Genomic DNA, 14434 nt, shown 5'->3' with positions numbered 1-14434 from the left:
TTGACGGACTCTCGGGTTGTTTCCAGTTTGGGGGCTGTACAAACAAAATGGCTGGGAACGTTTGTGCACAGGCCTCACAGGGACACGCACCTGCACTCCTCTAGGGTAAGGGCCTAGGAGAGGAGTGCCTGGATCACATGGGAGGTGCATGTTTACCTTCTTAAGAGACCTACAAACTGATTTGCAAAGGGCTTGCTCCAAAGCTGCTCCGTATTTCTGTCTGTACGTGGTATGGCCAGTCTTTAATTGTAGCCATTCTTGTGGGTGTGTAGTGGTGTCTCACTGTGGTTTTACCTTGCGTTTCCCTAATGACTTATGAAGCTGAGCGTCTTGCTTATTTACCATCCAAATATGTTTTCTGTTGAAGTGTCTGTTCATATCTTTTGCCTGTATTTAAACCTAGGTTGTTTGTTTTTTTATTATTGAGTTTTGAACATTCTTTATGTATTCTGAGTACAAGTCTTTCATCAGACATGATTTGCACATTTTTTCTCCCAGTGTGGCTTGTCTTTTCATTCTTTGAGGTAAATTTTAAAGGGCAGAAAATGTCAATTTTGATAAAGTCCAATTGATCCATTTTTATCTTTTATGGATCATACTTTGGATGTTGTGTCTAAACAACCGTCGCCTAACTCAAGATCATTAAGATTCTTTTCCTGTGTTTTCCTGTGAAAGTTCTATAGTTTTTGATATTTAGGTGTATGCTTGCACTTGAGCTACATTTCATACATGGTGTGAGGAATGGGTTGGATTTTATTTATTTTTGGTGCAGGGATACTCGGTGGTTTCAGTTGCACTTGTTGACAAAGACCGTTGCTTCTCTATTGAAAGAATGTGCACTTTTGTCAAAAATCAGTTTTTGTGTATGTGTGGATCTATTTCTGGATTCTCGGTTCTGTTTCATGGATTTATTTTTGTGTTTTGGTGCCAATACCACAGGGTCTTGATTACTGCAGCTTGATTAAAGATTGAATTTGGGCGTTGCTAATTCTTTAGCTTTGTTCTTTTTAAAATATGTTTTGGGCATTCTAGGCCCTTAGCATTTTCCATGTAACTTTTAGAATCAGCTTGTCAAGTTTTACAAAGTAGCCTACTTGGTATTTTGATTGCATTGAATGTAGATCGGTTTGGGACAGCTTCACAGTATTGCATCTTCCAACCCATGAATGTAGTACTTCTCCCCGTTTGTTGAAATCTTTACTATTTCTCAGCAGTGTTTTGCGGTGTCAGTGCACAGGTCTTGCATATCTTTTGTTATATTTATTCCTAAGTATTTCTTATTGCTTCTGTTATAAATGATTTGGGTATTCTATATTCCATGTCTCTGGTTCTCGTCTTGAACATATGTAATACAGATATAATAAGTGTTTTAATTTGCCTGCTGATTGTAAGATATGTGTTAAAATTTTGTTTTATTCTTTGCTATAATCTAGAAATATTCAGGTTGCTCCTTGCTAGTGTGTAGAAACAGAATTGTTGTTTTTAAGGACATTTGGATTATTTCTAGTTTTTGGCTATCACAGATAAAACCTGCTATGGATATTCATGTACAGCATCTTGAGTCGGTCTTCCATATTTTGAACAGACCCCAGTTGGTTTTGCTGCTTTTTGTTTCTTTGATTTTTCTCTGTTATTTATCTGTTTTCAGTTTATTGGTTTATAGTCTCATCTTTATCCTTGCTTTTTGTTTATTTTCTATTCTTTTTCTAGTTTTTTGACATGAGAGTTTAGATAATTGATTTGAGACCTTTTTTCTAATGTAAACTTTCAGTGCTACGAATTTCCCTCTCACCACTGCTTTAGCTACATGTCTCCAGTTTTGGTATACTGTATTTTCTTTTTTATTCAGTTTTTTTATTAAATTTTTTCAAAGGACAAGCTTATGGTTTCCTTGATTTTCTCCATTGTTTTTCTGTTTTCTATCTCACTGATCTCTGCTCTGATGTGTATTAGTTCTTTTTGTCTAAGACGCTTAGGTCATTGGCTCAGGATCTTCCTACTTTTCTAAGTAGACAGTTACTTTTCTTAATTAGTTGACTGCTTGACCAATTACTCTCTTTATCCCTTTGCTTTGAAATTTTTGCTTTAAAATTTTTGCTTTAAAATCATATTTGTCTGATATTAATATAAATCATGTGATACAATAACATTTCTTTTGATCAATGCTGTATAGTATTTAAGCCATGGTCTTCCATATACCATGGCGAACTATTGTGTATCTTTTCCGTTCTTTTACTTTTAACCTATTTGTTTTTATCAGTATGCCCCTATTTGTTTTTTATTACTTCTAGCTGTTCATTGTTCTCTTTCTTTTTCTGCCTTCCTTTGAATTAGTTGTTTTTTATGATTTTATTTTTTCTTCTTTGTTTTCTTTGAGCTCTAACTTGTGTTATTTTAGTGACTGCTTTAGAATGTGTATCATGCGCTTGTGACTTATCCTAGTGATGTTCACGTAAAGTAAACGAGTCACACGCTAGTATATTTCTATTTCTTTGTGCTGTTGTTTTTATACATTTCTGTGTATGTTGTAAACTTGATAGCATTTTTTTGCACATTAGGTTAAGAAAAGAACGTCTCTGCATTTGCTCATGTGGTTACCTTTTCCGGTGTTCTTCATTCCTCTGTGGAGACCCTGCTTCCGTCTGGCATCGTTTTCCTTCTCATTGAAGGACTTCCCTTGTTATGTGTTGTAGTTCAGATCTGGGGTTCATCCTTTCAGCTTTTTATATCTGAACGAGTCATTATTTTGCTCTGTGTTCACAGTATCCTTTAGCTAGGTATAAAATTTGGAGTTGACATTGTTTTCATTGAGAATTTGCTGACATTCTTATCTTTGCTCTTCTGTACCTAACATGTCTTTTATCTCAGATGACTTTTCAGATTTTCTCTTGATTTTCCTGGTTTTTACCTTTATGGTTTGTGTACCTGTAGTTCATTATGCTTCTTGGATCTTTGGGTTTATAATTTTTATCAAATTCGGAAATTTTTCAGTCATCATTTCTTCAAAAAATTTTTTCCTGTACCTTTCTCTCTCCTCTCTTTTGGGAGGTCTAGTTTCATGTATATTAGGTCTCTTGAAGTTATCCCACAGATAACTGACGCTTTGTTCATTTTTTAACTTTTTTTTCTGTATTTCATTTTGGATAGTTTCTATGCCGTATCTTCAAATAAACCAGTCTTTTCTTCATTTTCTAATATGCTGTTATTGTTACCAAACTATTTTGGTCTCAGACATTGTAGCTTCCTCTCTAGAGATTTTTTTTTAAGAGTTAAAATTCAGTCACCTATTAACTCTTTGTTTTTATTGAAGTTTAGTCAAAAATTACTATTTTAAATTGTTATTTATTTATTTATTTATTTATTTATTTATTTATTTATTTATTTTTTCAATGGAGGTCCTGAGAATTCAGCCTGGGACCTCATGCATTTTAAGCATGCATTCTACCACTAAGTTATACCCGTCACCCCCATCCTCCTCTAGAAATTTGATTTGGGTGTTCTATATTCCATGTCTCTGGTTCTCTTCTTGAACATATGTAATACAGATATAATAAGTGTTTTAACTTGCCTGCTGATTGTAAGATATGTGTCAGTTCTGGATTGTTTAGATCTATTGATTTTCCTTATTTCTGAATCACAGATACTTTGCTGCCTTCCTGCCTACCTGGTAACTTGTAGTTAGATGCTGTGCATTGTAAATTTTACTCTGAATGTTCCTGGAGATCTTTGTATGTCTATAAACTTTCTTGAGCTTAGATATAACTAAGTTACTCTGAAGTGCTTTGATCCCTTTGGGTCTTGGCTTTGGATTTGTTAAGTGGATTCAGGCCTGATGTCAGTCTGGGGCTAGTTGTTCCGCACCACTGGGTGTTCTGCTCAGTGCCTGGTGAACGGTGAGGTCTTCCCACCCGGCTGACAGGAGCAGGCACCGTGCCGGGCCCTCTGTGCCCTCCCAGCTGGCGCGCCCAGCACAGTCCTTCCCTGCAGTTCTTTCTTTGGCTCTGGGCAGTGCCCTCTCATGCAGGCGCCCATCAGCTTCTGCTGCACCTCAGCTGGGTGAGGGGGCACCTCCACATTTCCAGGGTGCTCTCTGGGCAATTCTCTCTTCCTGTGTCCTGTGAGCTTGGGCCACGTCAGGCTCCCCGGCTCTGAGCTCTGCCTCCTGTGCCCACAGAAACCACTGGGCTCCACCTGGTCCCTTCCCTCTGCTTGGATTTTTATGTTGGCAGTTTCTCTCCTGTCATCACTTTGGTCATTCAATAAATAATATCAGGACTGAATATTTTAGCTTTTAGCGAGGGGCTACGTAGTAATAACATTTTTTTAAAATAAAACTCTTTCATACTTATTCTATAAAAGTGAGTGGTGTGGTGAGTGCTTGTCCTGCCCCGACCCTGCTGCCCCGCGGTGGTGAAGGGCAACTTCCCCAGGCCTGGCTCTCTCTCCTGACAGAGACGCCGTGGTTGGGGACCTGATGCCAGCCGGCATGGTCGCCCTGGTGGAGTGTCCCTCATTCTCTTCCTCAGCACCCCCTTCCCACATGTCTGCCATGGCTAGTACCATGAATGGAGAGGAATGTGTGCTGGCTGTTGATACTGAAGACAGGCTAGACTCAAATCTATGGCAAGAAAAGAAGGGGGAGGTAAAAGCAGGTGGTAGAGCAATGAAGCAATCTTAGATCAGGAAGGAAAAGGCAGCTGATTACTAGCTTATTGTAAAGTATATGAAAAAGGATACAGATGAATAGCCAGATGAAGAGGTGCACAGGAGGGTGTTCTGTAAACGTCTGTGAGGTCAAGGTGGTAGGTGGTCTTGTTGAAATCGTCTGGATCTTTACTGATTTCTGTCTACTTGTTCTATCACCTGTTGCAAGTTGTGTTTTGAGATCCCAGCTGTCATTGTGGATTTGTCTCCTTTTGACATTTCTGTCAATTTTTCCTTCACGTGTTTTGGGCCTTTGTTATTAGGTGTGCATATCTTTGTAATTGTTTTATGTTCCTGATGTTTGACCCATTTTTCACTGTGAAATGTCTCTCTTTGTCTCTACTAACATTTCTTGAGTCTGTTTGTGTAATGTTAGTGTAGCCACTCCAGCTCTCTTAATGGTTCCTGTTTTCCTGGTAGATCTTTTTCCATCCTTTTACTCCCAACCTTTTATGTCTTTGAGTCTAAAGTTTGTCTCTTGTTATGCACCTTTTAGTTAGATCTTGCTTTCTTTAATCCAACTGCTAGAGTTTGTCTTCTGGTTGAGATGCCTAGGCCATTCACACTTAATGTAAGTGTAGACGTGGTTGGATTTACATCTCTTAGTATGCGTGTATTTGGGGGTGTTTTTCTTTTGCCTTCATTTTTGAAGGATAGTTTTGCTGGATATAGTATTCTTAGTTGATAGAACTTTTTTCCTCTTATCACTTTAAATTTGTCACCCCCACTGGTTTCCTGCATTCATTGTTTCTCAGGAGATGTCATAATCGCATTTTGTGTCTTTTTCCCTCTTGTGGCTTTCATGATTTTCCCCTTGTCTTTGGTTTTCAACAGCTTCAGTCTAATGTGTCTGGGGTGTGGATCTCTGTGTTTATCCTACTTGGGGTTTGTTAGTTCTTGGAGCTGTCGATTAATGTTTTTCATCCAATTTGGGGTTTGGGCCTGTATCTGTTCAGGTACTTTTTCTGCCCCTTTTTTCTCTTCCCTCTTTTTTTTTTGTGGGGGAGGTGCAGAATTCCCATTATGCGTATGTTTGTATATTTAATGTTGTCTCCCAGGTATTTGAGACTTTGTTTATTTTTACTCAGTCTTTTTTCTCCTGTTCTCCAGATAGAGAATAATAGAAGTTGTATAGTCTTCAAGTTGTATGGTTCTTTTTTTCTGCCATTTCAGAGCTGCTGTTTTGTCCAGCTGGTGAATTGTTCATTTTGGTCATTGTACTTTCCACCCTCAAAACTTCCTTTTTGTGTTTCTTTTCATTAAATCATTGTTACCATATTTTCCTTGGCTATCATGTTTTCTCTGGTTTCCTCAAACCCTTGGAACGCATTTATCACAGCTGCTGTTAGGTTGTTGTCCGCTAGACCCAGCACCTGGCCCCTCAGGGTTAGTTTCTGTTCGCTGATTGTCTTCCTGCGTACGGCTCACACTTCCCAGTGTTTTTGTGTAGCTCACAATTTTTTATTGAAAACTGGACATTTTAGATTGTGTTGTGTCATGTGGACTCTGACCTTTATTTTTTTTTTAATTTGTAAATGTTGCTACAATTCTTTGACTGTTTTGTAACATGCCTGGAATGACTCTTTGAAATCTCCCTACCGATGTCCCATAGCTACCAATGTCATGGCTTCACTTTGCTATTTTCATTTTTGTTTTTTAGCGTGACCTCTAGGATTTGCTCCATATCTGCTTGGCATAGCGCCCAAGCCTGCTGAGTTTTCCCTTCTGTGGATGGATCTCTGTGTGGGTGGGGCAGGGAGTGCGTGGAAGTCAGTATTCTAGCAGTTTTCCTGTGTGTGTACCCGACTTCCCGCTTTCCTGAGTTCATGTGCCCCAGGTCACCCGGGCCGCCATGATGTCCTCAGTGAGCCCTTCTCTGCTCCCTGACTTCCAGGATCTTCCTGTCAGATCCCTGGCTAGTTCTCAGGTCTGAACTCGCCTAGTCCCACTACTCCTCAGGCCAGCAGTGAGGCAGGCTCTCCTTCATGTTCTCTGTTGCCCTTGGTGCCCTCTGACTCCCAGGATCTCTGCCCCTGCTCTGCACCAGCGAGCGCCCCTGGAGGCAGGGCCCGTCCTGGCCGGGCTGTGCTCCAGCTCGTGGAGACCAGCCCCAGGCGGGAACACCACAGGCTCCCCTGTCCCTGCCCGAGTGCAGCAATGTTTCTCAGTTTGTTGTTTGCCCTTAATTGATTTGACAAGCCCTGGAATCACTGTGTCTTACAATTCTGAATGGTTTTATAGTTTTGTGGGGAGAGGATTTGCCAACTTCTTCCCTCCACCATAACTCAGATCTGGCCCTTCATTGATGCTTTTGTAGCCTAACTTGTCCCTCAGAAGACTCGACCTAATGCTAAATGCTTGAGGGGTGTGATCTCACGTAGCTCTTTAGATGGAGGGGGCAGGATATAGAACTTGGTCTTGCAGCTGGGGCTGCCGCATGAGAACTTGCCCAGAAGTGAGGCCCCCAGACCAGCTGGCCCAGTGCAAGTGTCTTCCGGTGTGCTCATCACGGGGGCTCTTCTGTGGGAGGCAGGGCTGGGGGGAGCCGGAGTCAATCTTCAGTTCTTATTTTTTGAGGTTCGTTCTTCCTGACTTTCTACTCTGCATTAGCTGTCAGGCAGCGTTTTAGTCTCACTGCTTCTGTGCGGTATGTCACGACTTTGGGCCTTGCCTGTGGTGTGCTGGTTGGGAGCAGTCACTTTGTGCTTCCTGTTCATTTGTCTTCCTGGCGCAGAAGGCCTCAGGGTGGAGTCTGGCCTGCAGGGCTCAACAGAGCGGCGCCACGACCCTCTCACAGTCATGGATGGCGTCAACCGGATCGTCTCCATGCGGTCAGGTGGGAGGGGAGGTTGAGGTGCCTTTGTAGAACAGAAGAGTGACCATTACTGAACAGAGTGTTACCACTTCATTCTCACGTGAGATTTCAGGAAGGGACAATACGTGATTACCCACAAAATACAGCAGATTTTATCTGCCAGTACTTTCAGTAAGATCATTATCCAACGGATGTTAGTACCTCACTCACCACTGATGGGTGGGACTCCTGGGTGACCGGTGTGAGAGCAGGTCCTTGTTGGGGGCACAGGCCGTCCAGGAGGCCGGCCTTACCCAGACAGTGGAGATGGTGCTGGAAAGAGTGTGGGAGGGCCAGGCTCGTGCTACAGAGCTTCTTAAGGGGATTTGTTTTTTAATTGATGCTGTGAGGGCATGGGCTCCACACGGAGTGTGCCCTCTGTGCGTGGGGAGGACAGAGCGCTGGGGTAGACGGGAGCGGTCACCTGCGGGCCTCTCCCTGCTCTGCTGACAGGCTCCCCGCGGCTGAGCAGGGGTTGAGTCCCTCTGTACCGGGTCTTGTTAAATGCTCTCTCACGGGGCTTTTTAGAATCATCAGTGCAGGTATTTGTATGTGCGTGCGATCTCTTCAGACTATTTTTATCCTTCATCTGGAGCAAGTGTCTGTTAATGTTTCCTGGCATAACTGCGCCCCTCTGCCTTTGTAGCAGAGGCAGCCGCAGCCTGAATATAAATGATCGGCCTGGCTGCGTCCCAGTGAAATTTTCCTCACAAGACATTACTTTGGATGAAGGATGTGGTCACAGATGAGCATGGCTTTCTTTCCGGCATTTCGACAAATGTCAATGTGGTTTTAGTCATGTTGGGAGATGTGCCTGGTGGCCCTTCTAAGTAGAAGCCTGTTTGGGGTGGCGCACTGCAGCCCTGTCTGTCTGCTCCCCAGGCTCTGGCTGGGCTGCGCCATCCTCCTGAAGGTGGCTCTTCCATGCTGAGCTGCCCCTGTGCCCAGGCCTTTGCATACTTGCACCCTCTTTGGGAAAGGCTGGGGCTTTCTCATCCATTGCATGGGAACCACTGTCATGTCAGACCTTCCCCAGGAAGCCTCCCCGTGGCCCCTGACCTGGCTGTGGGCAGAGGCTGGCTCTGCAGGCCCCTCACACAGCATCATGGGTGCATGTGAGTATCTCCCTTGGGGCGTTGCCTGCCTGCTCCCTGCTTCCCCACTTTTTGGCGCAGGGTGTGTTGAGGGCACAGTGTGAACGCATGGGAGGAGTGGGCTGGAGGAGCCAGCTGTGCTCCAGACAGGGCGCAAATGACTCTGGGTCTAAAGAAGTCGATGTTGATCTGATGGTGGGCGAACCCCACACCAGTGTTGTTCGCTCTCCCAGGCTAGGAGTGGTCCAACTGGTCCAGCGAGCTGCGCATCCCAGGGGACGAGCTGAAGTGGACGTTCATCAGCGATGGGTCTGTGAACGGGTGGGGCTGGCGCTTCACCGTCTACCCCATCACACCGGCCACGGGTAAGGAGGGGCCCGGCCTCCAGCCGCCAGGGCTTGCTGACCCCGCAGGGTGGACACACGTCATTTTCACCGAGTGCCTCGCGGGCCGCCTTCTCCTGTTGTGTGGGGAGCCAGCGCTGCCCAGGGCCCCACCACGGCGAGGGTCCGAGCCGCAGTGAGCCACCTCCGCTGTCCAGCGGCCAGGGTGTCAGCCCCCCTCCCCGCCCAGTGTTCCCCTGCTCTTGCTGGTTGCCTTCCTTAACCCGTTTGACTTTCAGGTAAAATGTCAGTGTACAGAACGTACCTATGTGACCTTGACAGTGACAGGCCCCTGGACCCCTCTCTGACTACGGGTCCACCCCTTGTTGGTTGGGCTGAGCGAGACTCCTTGTCAGGGAGCCTTCGCCTGCTCCACCGGGGGGACGTTTATTGTGCTTTTTCTTTTTCTTTTTCTTTTTTTTTGTATATGTATATTTTTATTGAAGTGTAGTTGGTTTACAATGTTGTGTCAGTTTTTGGTGTACAGCATAATGCTCCTTCTTCAGGCCCTAAAGACCTCCTTTCCAATCTCTGCATCCTCTCCTGTCCATCGGTGGACTTGGTGACATGTCTGTCGGACTTCCAGCTCAACCTTGCCTCGAACAGAAGCACCGTCCCCTGCCTGGCGGCATCTCTGGCGGCCTGTGCGCAGCTGAGCGCCTTAGGTAACGGCACGTGTGCTTCCAGGTCTGTCCTGCTCCGAGGGAACCGTGCTCATCCTCTGACCCTCTCTGTCCACTAATTTCAGCTGCCAGTGACAGGATGTGGGCCCTTCAAAGACTGAGGGAGCTGCTTACAATCGAATTTGCGCAGTCAGTTAACATAGGCTACTTGGAGACGATGGGGAAATGAGAGCTGTGGTGTGAAATTTTACATTACAGTTTCTAGACAGCTGACCCTTTGGGACTGGAATGTTGGCTTTAATACTTTAAACTCCTAAATCTCGGATGAAATCCAAGTCGGTCAGTTTTACCTTTTGCTAAAACTGCTGGAGTTAAGTGTTTTGGAGGATGGCAGTTGTCATACATGAGGAAAAGCCGGTGTTTGAATTAACTGTAGTGTCTAAGCCTGCCTTTCCACCCCTGGCCGAGCCCCCACCACCTTGTTCCTTTTGCAGCTCAGTGATGTTCGTTACCACAGAGGTAACGTGAGAACAGATATTGTAAAGGGGGGTTAATAAGACCTCAAAACAAAGTTCAGTGTTCATTGTGTGTTTCAGGGTTCACCGCTGTTTTCCTGTCTGGGTCAAACTTCTGGCTTCTCGTGGGTTTGCATCCCATACCTGACAGCCGGGAAGACCCTTTTCTGAAATGCCCTGTGTTCCCCTTTCCAGGTCCTTCCATTCCCCTGGATGTTCTCTCAGCATCAAACTCCTCCTCTCAGCTGATGGTGAAGTGGAACCCGCCCTCTCTGCCCAGCAGCAGCCTGAGTTCCTACATCGTGCAGTGGTGGCACCTGCCTCAGGACAGCTGCCTTCACGGCACAACTGCTGCCCCAAAGGTGAGCTCCCAGCCCCAGCTCCGCGTGTCCCTGTCCCCGGGAGCAGGCCAGCCCTCGGCGGGGACCCAGCAGCGGTGGCGATTACCAGTGCAGACAGCCCCTCCTTTTCCCCACCAGCCTGTGCAACCTGGCTCTCCTTGGGCTCCTCTTTTCCAAGCAGACAAAATCCCCATCAGGAAGTAGGCCGATGGCATCATCAATGGCGAGGAGGTGATGGAGAATCTCAAGACCAAACTGTGGTGGCGAGAAAGGGCTGTGCTGCACTTGTCCCAAAACCAAGGCTGAGAAGCAAGCCGAGAAAGAGGAGGCCGAGGGCTGCAAGATCTTCAAGAATTCCCTGCACAACGCCGTCTTCATGCCCAGTACCTGCCCTCTGAGGATGACTCCAGGCGGGGTCTGGTGCTGTCTCACCACCCTGGTCTTTGTAGGTCAGCAGCCTCAAGGTGAGCCCCAGTGGCCGTGGAGGAGGGACAAAATAGAGGCTGTGGGCATGGCTGGGTAGGATTTCTGCACAAAGGAAGGGGCTCAGAGCCTGAAGCCTGCCCTGGGGTGGGGTGGGGTGCAGGCTGGCTGTGTGACAGGTGACAGGTGCAGCTGACCCTCAGCCCAGTGCAGAGAGCCCAAGGGCTCAGAGAGCAGAAACCACTGGGCCACACTTGCAGAAACCCGTGAGCAGAGGAGCCAGGATTTAGGCCTTTCCCACCCCTCCTGTGGCCTCTCAGCCTGCCTGAGGAGGAAGGGAGCCGGGTGAGAAAAATGAGAATCAGTTTTGAAAGGAGCCCCACTTCAAAGCATAGCCAGGTGCCATGGGCACCCTGGACAAGCAGGTTTGGGAAGCACCATGAAAGACAGCCTTTAAAAGCAAGCGGCCCCTGCCCCAAGCGTCTGTCTGCTCCGCTGCAGAGGGAGGTCCATGTGCAGGGCAGCATTATTCAGACCGCCCAAAGCTGGGAGCAACCCATGTGTCCTCCAGCAGCTGAGCGGGTGAACAAGTGTGGCCTTTCTGGGCACCGGAATATTATTTAACCAAGAAAAGGAACGAGATTCTGAAGCCTGGATGAAACTTGAGAACATGCCGAGTCGAAGCAGCCAGGTATCGTATGATTCCATGGACATGAAACTAGAACAGGCAAGTTCATAGCAACAGGAAGTGAGTTAGTGGTTACCGGGGCTAGGGGAGGGGACACGGGAGTTATTCCTTACTGTGTGTAGGACTTCTGTTTGGAGGGATGAAACATTTTGGAAATGGTGGTGATGGTTGCACAGCATTACGAATAATCAGTGACAGTGAATTATGCACCTAAAAGAAGTTAAAATGACCAAATTTTGTTAGTTTTTTTTTTTAAACTTTATTTTACTGCAACAAAAATTAGTGGGAAAAAAAGAAAGGTGGAGGGACATTCAGCAGGGAGACTTTGTGATTGGTGTCTGGGGAAGGAGATGGAAACGGAGTGGTGGCCGCTGGCTCCGTTTTCTTCCTGAAAGATTATCGAGCAGAGTTTTGAAACAACCTCATGCCTGAAATCTGGGCAGAGGAGCAGGATTTCAGACCAGCCTTGTCCCTATGAGCCCGTGTCCCCAACCCCCCACGGCACCCCATCTGCCAGCCCGCTGCCTGCCTGCTTTCCAGGGATCCCTCATCTGCCAGCCCCCGACCCGGGGGGCACCGGTGGCCCCGAGCTTCTGCTTAGTCTGCAGTTGCTCTGCCCTTAAACGCTAGCCGAGGTTGGAGCAACGAATGGTTTTGAAAGAGACTTTTTTCTTTTCTGTCAAGTGACCCTCCTGATACTTGTTTAATAGTCAAAGATAGACATCTTGCTTTGAAAAATCATTAAAACAGGAAATGAAGACCTTTTAGAACCAGAGGCACTATTTCCTCTGCAGAATGAAGCTCTTGTCGCTCAGCCCCCTTCTGCCCACGCCCTCCTCCCCCACAGGTAAAACCGCGGACCCTCCAGCCCCGCGCAGCCCGCCGGTGACATCTGTTCACTGAGGGATGGTAGGGCTGTGGCTCATGTGTTAGTCCAGATATCTGTATGTCACGTGTGGTTCTGAGAGTCAGAAAGTTTGAGGGCTGGAAAAGAGCTCAGAGATGTTTCAAAACTAGAGCCCAGGTTCAAGGGCTTGTCCACCATCTGAATTCATTAATGATCCACCTGGGGCTTGGCCCTCCTTTCCCACACTCCAGGGCTCTTTCCCTTCCCGGCATCGGTTCTCAGCACCGTCCATCTCCCCATGCCAGTGGAGGCTCGGCCGGTGTTACTTCCTGTGGGCACAGAAGAGGATGTGTTTTGAGTGTCCCAGGCAGGCTGGGCAGGAGCGGTCCGTTTATTCTGCATCAGAGGCGGCTGGTTATGTTGCTGTCTTGTCCCCCCGACCTGCCCGAGGTTCAGGTTGTGAGTCCGGGCTCTGGAAAGGTTTTGCTAAAAAGCCCTGTGCCTTTCTGCTTATGGTTACAAGGCAGTGCCTGTTTTCTCATTAGATGTGGACCACAAGATCCGGTGGTGCGAGGGCAGAGCTGTGGGTGACACAGGTACTATGAATGCCTCATGTTCATGTTGATTTCAGGATAGGTTTCCTCTGTGCCGGGTTCCCGTGCTCAGTGCGTGTGTCCACCCTGCGGGCCTGGCGGCCTCTCTCTGAAATCTAGTCCCACTTCCTGGTCTCTTCCCATAGGACAGATGTAATACTGTGGCTTGCCCATGGTGAGGTGCCGCAGTTGATAAGAACCTCATGTGTGTGTTTTTCAAGACTCCTACTGAGGCTTGCATCTGATGTCCGCACAGTTTCCGACAGAATTCAGGTAGAAGGAGCGTTCAGGTAACAGAATGACTGAAAAAATCATAAAGGGAGGTTTTCTGTTTCACAACCAGATTGTCCAAAGACAATTTTTATTTCCTTCAGTTCATTCTAAGTACAGTTTGTCTGGGAGCTTAAAGCCCGTCAAGTCAGGTTTAGTGTGTTACGCACTGTCCCACATGTCCCGTGTGTCCTGAAGCAGGCCAGCAGCTGGGGCTCATGAGCTGCTCTCCCGCGTCCGTATCTGGGGGAATACCTGTCGCTGATCGCTGCCTTTGTATCTTAAGTCAGGTGGTTTGGCTTAAGTGACTGAAATGTCAACAGATGTTGAAGAGTCAAAAAGGTTTTCCGCTCGGAGTAAGCTGTCCGGAGGGTGGGAGTGGGGAAAGCTGGGGGTGATGTTTGCCACTGGTCAGTCACACTGTTGGGAGGCGAGGCTGCTTACAGAGAATGGGGGATGCAGCATTCTGCCTGCCCCCTGCCTTCCTGGCGGTGTCCTGTGTGGCCTCCCTCCCCAGCCCCTGTCAATGGCTCTGCAGCCTCTGGGAGTGTGGTGTTTGTAAATAGACTGCTGAGTGAGCTCATGGTGTCATCCCAGGTAAATGGGATTGGGCCCTGGGAGGGGTTTTGACCCAGTAGTATTTTGCAGTGAGTTAAACCCAAGCAACTTCCTACTTGTAGACCCGAGTGGGTGTTGTGTTGGTTTTGAAGAGATGGCAGGAAATTTGTTCTGGTGGGTGTCAAAAAAGTTCTTCCTAGCAACAAGTGTGGTTCCAAACTGTGCCCTCCCCTTCCAGGAAGGTAGGCTGGTTTGTCGAGCGTGAGGATGGGGAGCTCTCAGCCTCGTTTTCCAGCCTTTCCTTCCCCAGCATCAGGAAGGCGGATACAGTGGGGCCCGTGGCCAGTTTTGGGTGCTCATTACCCTCACGATCTGTCTCTGTTGGGCCCTGTAAGCACTAGGAGCCTGCTTTAAGGTTTCCTGGGGGAGCCATCTCTCACAGAAGCGGCCGTTGGAAGAGCCACGCCTCAGCTTCCTGGGCGCCTCACCTGCATCTGGGGTATAGATGTTCTTGCCCTGGTGATTCCAGGCAGTCCCTTTT

General features: G+C 47.2%; 1 protein-coding gene across 2 annotated transcripts in view; it reads left to right on the top strand.

The window, feature by feature from the left end:
• The window catches only part of LOC106730681 (dual specificity tyrosine-phosphorylation-regulated kinase 1A-like), a 58286-nt gene that overhangs the window by 38048 nt on the left and 5804 nt on the right, over nt 1–14434 (top strand). For both annotated transcript variants that reach the window (XR_004316730.1, XR_004316731.1), the window contains exons 8-11: nt 8886–9017; nt 9542–9700; nt 10369–10535; nt 10696–10978. The gene's annotated coding sequence lies outside the window, so the exon portion shown is untranslated. The remainder of the gene's footprint in view (nt 1–8885; nt 9018–9541; nt 9701–10368; nt 10536–10695; nt 10979–14434) is intronic.

Source organism: Camelus ferus, chromosome 32 (assembly GCF_009834535.1).
Source record: "Camelus ferus isolate YT-003-E chromosome 32, BCGSAC_Cfer_1.0, whole genome shotgun sequence".
Lineage (NCBI taxonomy): Eukaryota > Metazoa > Chordata > Mammalia > Artiodactyla > Camelidae > Camelus > Camelus ferus.
This window is presented reverse-complemented; position numbering and strand designations above follow the sequence as displayed.